Here is an 8,795-nt window from a genome sequence, read left to right on the forward strand (position 1 = left end):
CAGACTACTAACCTCCTATCTGACCTAATCCCCACAGGTCCTACCACCCCAATGCTATAAGCCATGACTGAGCTGATTGTTTAAAATTTTCTTCAAATGTTATTGATATGCTATGTTTTTGAAATCACATTTATTATACTCTCAGCTTTATGAAAACATGTATAAACATTCAATGTGATTACACTTTGTCATCTACAATAAAAAACAAGTTAGAAAAAAAAAAAATATGAGAACCCAGGGGTGTATGCCATCAGGCCCTGAAACCTTGTTTATGGATCATATCAGTCACTGACTAGATTGAGCTGAGCCATCAGTGCAACTATGAAGTGAGCCTGGGAACTCAGACTCCTCTATTGTATACACTGAAGAAAAGAACTGATTTAGCACATTTGCCTTTTCTGTATCTGTTACAACAATACTAGTACCATTATTTAATGGAGCAACGCTCTCAACCTGCATCTTTTTACTATTACTATATTTAACAGTGAGAAAGCAATCCTGCCCTTTTGTATGTTTAATTGCATATACATTAGGGCTATCACATAGAAAAGTTGGACCAAAGATGCTAATTTTCACCAATCAGCAGTTTTGATCTGCCTGCTGCACTAAATATAAAGAAATAAGCTGTCTGGCTACTTGCTATAGATTTCAGCCTTGGTGCAAAATTGCACTTTTGTTTGAAAATAAGGGACAGGAAATCTGAAGAAAGGCTGCATAGTTCAACTCTTGCATGAGATTGTATTGCCATTTTTAGAGTCACTTTATCTGTGTATGCTTCAAGCAAATAATATCCATTGTTATGGATTATACCGTATAATTGTAATATTGTGATCTCTACAATTAAGGTACTGACTGCGTGGCCACACCTAATGCTTATTAATGTACATGTATTTTTTCTTAAACCTCTCTTAAACCAAGTGCTTATTCAGCTGTTGGAGGACTACAATTATCAGCATCCCAAACAATTCTGAACTTTGTCATTTTACCGATCACAGTTTCTGGCCAATGGGCCTGGGGAGCAGGGGACACACTATATGTCCAACCCGAAAACTGTCCTTATTTGAACTACAACTTCCATCATTCCTTGTAGATTAACTCTTATGTTCAAGGATACAAGTTACAAATGACTAAAATTATGCAGATGTATAAAAATGTGAACCCCCTTTCTTTTTTAATGAAATAAATATGTTTCTTTCAGTGTTTGTAGGAACAAATGCAAGAAGCTTTAATGTGCAAATCAATTACATGTATTGAATAGTGTCAGATACTCTGGGCAAAAGAAAGGTTTAGCCGAAGTCTGCATGCCAGCAAACATCTTCCTGTGTATGATTAAACCATTCATGAATTTGCAACTCTGATGCATTCTATTGATGATTCCCATCACCCCTTCCTACACTGATTTTCATTGCATGTAGGAATAGCCATGAGCTGTCAAATAAATGGATAGTCCTTCTGGTGTGTGCACTGACTGAGAGTGTCACAGCCATGAGAGAACAGCAGATATTGTTATTAAAGGGGAAATCTGCCTCTTTATATTTAGCTAAAATTAATATCTGATACCTTTTTGTGATTAAGCAATAATTGATCACCATCAGCCCTGTGTGATTCACAGTGATAAGACACTTCTATGTGCATTTGCAAGCTCTTGCAAATTCATGCTACTTACCCAGGGGGTAGCTGCACACAGGGTCTTAGGGGATCCATATGAGCAATAATGTAATTAGAACTTTTAGTCCAGTAGAAAAAAATGTAGACTTATCAAGGTAACTCACAACAGTACTGTATTATGAATAAGGGTGTAGAGGAATCCAGAAACTGGCAAAAACCTCATGCCAGTGTGCTTCTAGCTGCACCTGCCCCATAACCAGGGTCACAACCAGAAGCCTGAATCTGATTCAGTGTTGCAGTTTAAATCTTGTGTAACTAGAGTATTGCCAAGCCAGCATACTTTATTGTAGTGCTGGTTTACATAGGTACTAGTGCAGATGCTCATAGCAACCAATCAGATCTTTAATATCGCTTGCTTTTCATTTTCTAAAGCTGACCATATTTAGAGATGAGGTCTCCAAATGAGCAAGTCTTTTCTTGAATTAACTCACCTAACTACAGGGTAGGGACTTCCTTCTGTTGTTCTGCCTGTCTGTACCATTAATATATTGTAGGGATGTATAGTAGCTGCACTAGTTATAGCTACTGTATAATAAAGATACACATCCTTAGATAATCAATGGTCTTACATTGTATCTACTACCTACTTCCAAACCCACAACAACAAAAAAACATATTTTAAAGCATTTGGATCCCTATATAAATCAGAACAGTCTCCTTATGTATGTTTTTGCACAAGAAAGCTCAACAAAATAGTAATTATTTATTCTCCTCTACCAAGATTTAAGGTCTGGGCACAATATTCTAAAAATGTCCATCCTCTAATAAAAATATAAATGCTTTTCAGCAGCTCTAGTTTATGGCTCAGTATTCTTCAAGGTAGAGGCTGCACAATCCCCAGCTTACATGCCTTGTGTAGAAATTGTGGACAGCACCACAATCTACTGATAAAATCAGTCTTTATTTGCTCATCTAAAACAAGGCAGGTCTGTTTATGCATAAAAGATATTGCAAAGACTATATAGGGGACTGAAGATTTAGTTACAAAATGTGTACGGCTCTGGCCTTCTATTAGCTTAGAATGATATTGTGCTTGCGTACATGCTGAAAAGACAACACAAAGTCATTGTAATATGCAGGGGACTGATAATTTAGTTATGAAACACCTAAGGCTTTGGCCTTGTTTTATCTGAAGATGTCATTGCACATATATGCATGATAAAAAGACATTGCAAATATATTGTAATATGTAGGGGACTGAAGATTTATTTACAAAATACATAAGGCTCTAGCCTTGTTTAAAGGAGAACTATCGCAAAAATTAAAATGTAATATTAGCTTCATCTTACTGAAATAAGAAGTTTTCTCCATATAATCAGGGTCGGACTGGAAGTTGTGGGGCCCACCGGGGCTAATGCCCCAGGGCCCCCCTTCGGCGCCGCTGCCGCTCCAGAGTGCTTCAGGGGACTAGTACGCATGCGCGCGGTGCCGCGTTTGTGCGCACGCGCGCAGCGCTACCTTTTTGCGCATGCGCAGATATTTTACTCTACCGCGACCCCGAACAAAGTGGGGTCGCGCCGCCCCACTAAGTAGCGGATCTGGGCCGGCGGGGCCCACAAGAGCCCGGGGCCCACCGGGGTTTTTCCCGGTGTCCCGCCGGCCCAGTCCGACACTGCATATAATCAATTAAATATTCTATATTGTTTCTGAAATAATCAAGTTTATCTTCACTATGCTCTTTCAGCATCTGTTTCTCTTCATTCTCTCTTTGTGCAGCAGTTGGGTATCAGATAATCATTGACAGTTAGCCCGCTATAAGAAATATTGGATTTACTGTTGCTTAGAAGATGTATTAAAGCTCACTCTATTAAAATCCCCCAACATTATGTCTCTCTACATGCAGGATTTGTGCAAAAGGAAGTTATTTTGTTAGATTTTGTTTGTACTGGATTCAGTTATTTGAATGAGCTCTAATTCATCTGCTAGGAAATGGAGCCCCCTATAAGATAAATTGGATCTAACTGTCAATGACTATCTGACACCCCCATTCATTTGTCAGACTTTGTCAGAAACTATGACTTTTATGAGGGTATTCCCAGAACCATTTGTTACTTAGATCTAGAGATGCACTGGATCCATAATGTACATGTATTACAAGTTAATAAACAATCTTCCACAGTGAATAAGAAACCATAATTTGGATATTTAAATTTGAACACATCTGTGAAAACCATATAATTTCTTGCCTTCACATTTAAACATATGAACAAACTGATTCAGCTTTAAAATGTGGTCTAGCTGACAGTGTTATAGGCCAGGCATGTCCAAAGTGCGGCCCGGGGGCCAATTGTGGCCTTTTTTCACATGTACATCGGCCCTCAGCCTTCATCCTGAAATTAATAATAATGAAGCCCCCCAGCACAGTGTGATCAGGAATCCCATAGCAGTAATATTAAGGCACATTAGTGAAATGATCTGCCACTTGGTCTATACTGCTGCCTGTGTGCTGAAGGTGCCTGCGCCGCTCTCACATACTTCTTTGGGGTTTAAGGTGCAATAGACGTACTGACGTGCCAGTACAGTAGACTAAAGAAGTATGGTGTCACTACGTGCCAGTACATGTCTATTGCTAACACCTTCAGCACACAGGCAGCAGTATAGACCAAGTGGCAGATCATTTCACTAATGTGCCCAAATATTACTGCTACGATTACTCGATTCCTGTAATTTTATGTTAATGGTTCAAAGAATGTCAGGCTGAATGGTCGGCCCCCACACATTTTAACCTCATCAAATCTGGCCCTCGTTGCAAAAAGTTTGGGCACCCCTGTTATAGGCCCTTATATATCAGAGACCCATGTGGTTGCTACTAGTCCCAGTGTGAAAGTGGGGGCAGAAATGCACTCTAGCCTTTATTCATTTCATGACACTATCTTATGTATCTGCCACCCCAACATCTTGAGGAACGGCATTCCGTACATTTAGCGCTCTCACTGTAAAATACTTTATCACAGTTGGAGATGAAACCTACATGTTATTTTAACTGAAAAAGAAACTTGCTCAAGGCTGTAGGACTGTGCCACATTCTTGCATGCAAAATGTTACATAGGTTTCCCTCTCTGTACTGTTCAGTGGACTTTTTAAAAAAGTAATAGTTATAATAAGCAGGTAATTTATATAACAGAGGTGCTACATTGCAGCAACCAGTCATCAATTAGTTCTAGCTAGCAAGGATTTGATTGGTTGCTATGGATAACTGATAATACACTGGTGCATTTTAGGAACTTTGTTAGTATAAACCTGAAATCCTGTTGCCTAAGCCTTGATCAGTATAAAAAAATATTTGTTACAGGACTGCTGTGTGTAATGAGCAATATCATATAAGAGATATGTGGACAAATTTAAAGTTCCAGCATTGGAATCTCACAAACAGGAAATTGATGAACATGGGTGCGGTAACCAACAGAAATTAATCAGCAGTTAGCTAGCAGTCTAGCAGTCTAGTTCAGTCAGCCAATTAATAGCAAATATCTGATTATATGGCATAGGTAATCTTTTATTTACATCAGTGAATTTTCCTAGCCTAATTTGATTAAGCCTCCCCTATTTTTCAAGAGTCCTTATAAAATACATACTGCAACTGCAGGGGGCAACTGTCTTTATTCTCCATTTATTTAAAAACAAGAACTGGCTATGTGAAAGCAGTTCCGATTTCACATGTAATTGTGTGCTGGAAATTATTACAAGGAGAAAATGGGTTAATTATTTAAGAGGGACGCAAGGAATTCTAGCACCAGTGGAATCTGATTGGGACAGGTAATAACAGCAGCAAGTTTGGCCCAAAGGTTAATTCAGAGTAAATTCCCTGTCAGCTGTCAGCCCTGAGTCATTGCACTGGGGATGAAATGTGGAACTGCAGGTAAGGTGTGGTCACCTGAACCGACTGTTGGTTTTCTCTCCTTATATAGACTTGGTACACAGAGCTGTGCGCGTCATCCTCTCCTCCCCTATCTGCACATGCTTAGGTCCCATACAACTCCTTTCCTGAGCAACTACACAAATATGGGACTGGCATGGGTGTTCTTAGCCTGCACATGTCACCATAGGTGTGTTGCTATGAGGATTTGCTGACCATAATGACACATATTGTCTGTGTAAAATGCAAAGTTTCACCCAGAGGAGCTTACGTTCAAAATACAAATACAAACTACTCATACATTTTACAGCTCTAGAGTGTGAATGAGAGTAGAGTGAGAGAATGGAGGCCCCCAGAGAAGGTGTGGAATAAATCCCCAGTTTGGTTGGGAATTAAATATAAATAACCGCATCATGGTTGTCTTTTTACAGCCCTTTGCCTGTTGCTGAAGTACAGTGGGGCGCACTAGTGTACCATTAGCCAAGCAATGCTTGAAAGTAACTTAAGCTGGCCATAGACGCAAAGATCCGATCGTACGAATCAACGTACGATCGGACTTTCCCATCTCCCGACCCTCCACTAACCATTCAGATCAAAGTCTTTACCATTCCGATCAAATAAGAACAGATCACCCAATGTTCTGCCCCTGACAGCAATCGTACGATACTTATGTCTGACAACACTAGTGACAGTCTCCTTCTGAAAATCGTACGATCGGCAATACACGCAGAGATATTATCGGCAGGCGACAGAAATTTTCTAACCTGTCCGATCGACCAAACGACCGATCTCCGACGGACGAAAAATGTCGGGACTCTCCACACACGGTCCGAAAATCGTACGAATCCACGATTCGTACGATCGGATCTTTGCGTCTATGGCCAGCTTAAGAGTGAGATATAAGGGAAATTTGGTGGGCAAATTATTTGAAGGTGTCCCGTTCGGCACCCTAACTCCAGAACCAATGCTAGTAGATGTGATCTGTTTGGATTTTACCAAAGCATATGATATCCTGCCCCACAATGACTGCTTTCTAAACTAAGGTTTGTTGGACTTAACAAAGTCGTTTGCACATGGATAGGAAACTGGCTACAAGATCGGGTACAGAGGGTGGTTGTTAATGGTACATTCTCTACTTGGAGTAGGGTTCTTTGTGGAGTTCCTAAGGGCTCGGTATTGAGTCCACTTTTATTTAACTTGTTCATTAATTACTTAGGGGAGGGTATTGTAAGTAATGTATCAGTGTTTGCAGATGACACAAAACTATCCAGCCCAATAAATTCCATCCAGGATGTGGCATCCTTGCAACAGGATCTTGACAAACTGGCAATCTGGGCAGCTAAGTGGCAAATGAGATTTAATGTTGATAAATGTAAAGTCATGCACCTGGGATGTAAAAATATCCAAGCCACTTATACCCTTTATGAGACTGCACTAGGCAAATCCATTATGGAAAAGAACCTTGTAGATCAGGCATGTCCAAAGTGCGGCCCGGGGGCCAATTGCGGCCCTTTTTCACATGTACATCGGCCCTCAGCCTTCATCCTGAAATTAATAATAATGAAGCCCCCCAGCACAGTGCGATCAGGAATCCCATAGCAGTAATATTAAGGCACATTAGTGAAATGATCTGCCACTTGGTCTATACTGCTGCCTGTGTGCTGAAGGTGCCTGCGCCGCTCTCACATACTTCTTTGGGGGTTTAAGGTGCAATAGACGTACTGACGTGCCAGTACAGTAGACTAAAGAAGTATGGTGTCACTACGTGCCAGTACATGTCTATTGCTAACACCTTCAGCACACAGGCAGCAGTATAGACCAAGTGGCAGATCATTTCACTAATGTGCCCAAATATTACTGCTACGATTACTCGATTCCTGTAATTTTATGTTAATGGTTCAAAGAATGTCAGGCTGAATGGTCGGCCCCCACACATTTTAACCTCATCAAATCTGGCCCTCGTTGCAAAAAGTTTGGGCACCCCTGTTGTAGATGATAAACTTGGCTGTAGCACGCAATGCCAGTCAGCAGCATCAAGGGCAAATAAGGTCTTCAGCTGTATTAAAAGGGGCATTGATTCATGGCAGGTAGAGGCCATTCTTCCACTTTATAGAGCATTGGTAAGGGCCCATCTAGAATTATGTGTACAGCTTTGGTCTCCATCACTTAAACAGGACATTATTGTATTAGAGAGGGTACTGAGAAGGGCAACTAAGCTGGTAAAAGGTATGGGAAGATTCCACCTAAATATCCGGAAGGGTTTTTTTTTACAGTGAGAGCTGTGAAGTTGTGTAATTCTCTCCCTGAATCAGTTGTACTGGCTGATACATTGGGTAGCTTTAAGAAGGGGTTGGATGGCTTTTTAGCAAGTGAGGGAATATAGGGTTATGGAAGATAGCTCATAGTACAAGTTGATCCAGGGACTAGTCCAATTGCCATTTTGCAGTCAGAAAGGAATTATTTCCCCCTCTGAGGCATATTGGAGTGGCTTCAGATTTTTTTTTTTTGCCTTCCTCTGGATCAACTGGCAGTTAAGCAGGTTAAAAAAAGTTAAAAGGTTGAAGGATGGACATGTGTCTTTTTTCAACCTAACTATGTTACTATGCTACATTGAACATTTGACTGCAGAGAAGCACTTACTGATTGAGTAATGATGTTACTTGATTTTTCATTATATTTTTATTGACATGACAGTTGCCAGCTCTCTCTACTTATGTGAACATATTTTTCATATTTGGATGACTTTGTTTTGGTAGCTACATCTAATGGATGTTAACCCAATAGGGTTTAATAGAGTCCAATCGAAAAAAAGTCAAAAGTCCATAAAAAACAGTCCATCTAGGATAAAACCATAACACCAAACCAATTGACCGTCATATAATTCAAAATATTCTGTAGAAATTACTATTTCTATTACTAGTAAGGAAAAAAAGATACTTCACCAGGACGATATTCAGTTGTGTTCAGACCACAAATTTTGTAAGGCTGTGTTGGCTCTGTTGCTCTTAGCCTTTGTTTTTTTTTTACAGGCTAAGAGCAGTGGAGCCAACATTCCTGTATGCCCTCGCCCTTAGGGAAGGTAGAACAAGGTTAGAAATAGGCATTACCCACATGGAAGTAAAATTATTGTGTATTTTTTATAAAACATGATAGGCTGAATTCCTCATTATGTCCCCTATGAGTTTGTGTCCTTAGTGATAATATCCAAAAAGCTTCCTATTTAAAATCATGACCTTGTTTTACATTTATACAATAGTAGGGGGTTGTGGGA

Source organism: Xenopus laevis, chromosome 9_10S (assembly GCF_017654675.1).
Source record: "Xenopus laevis strain J_2021 chromosome 9_10S, Xenopus_laevis_v10.1, whole genome shotgun sequence".
NCBI lineage: Eukaryota > Metazoa > Chordata > Amphibia > Anura > Pipidae > Xenopus > Xenopus laevis.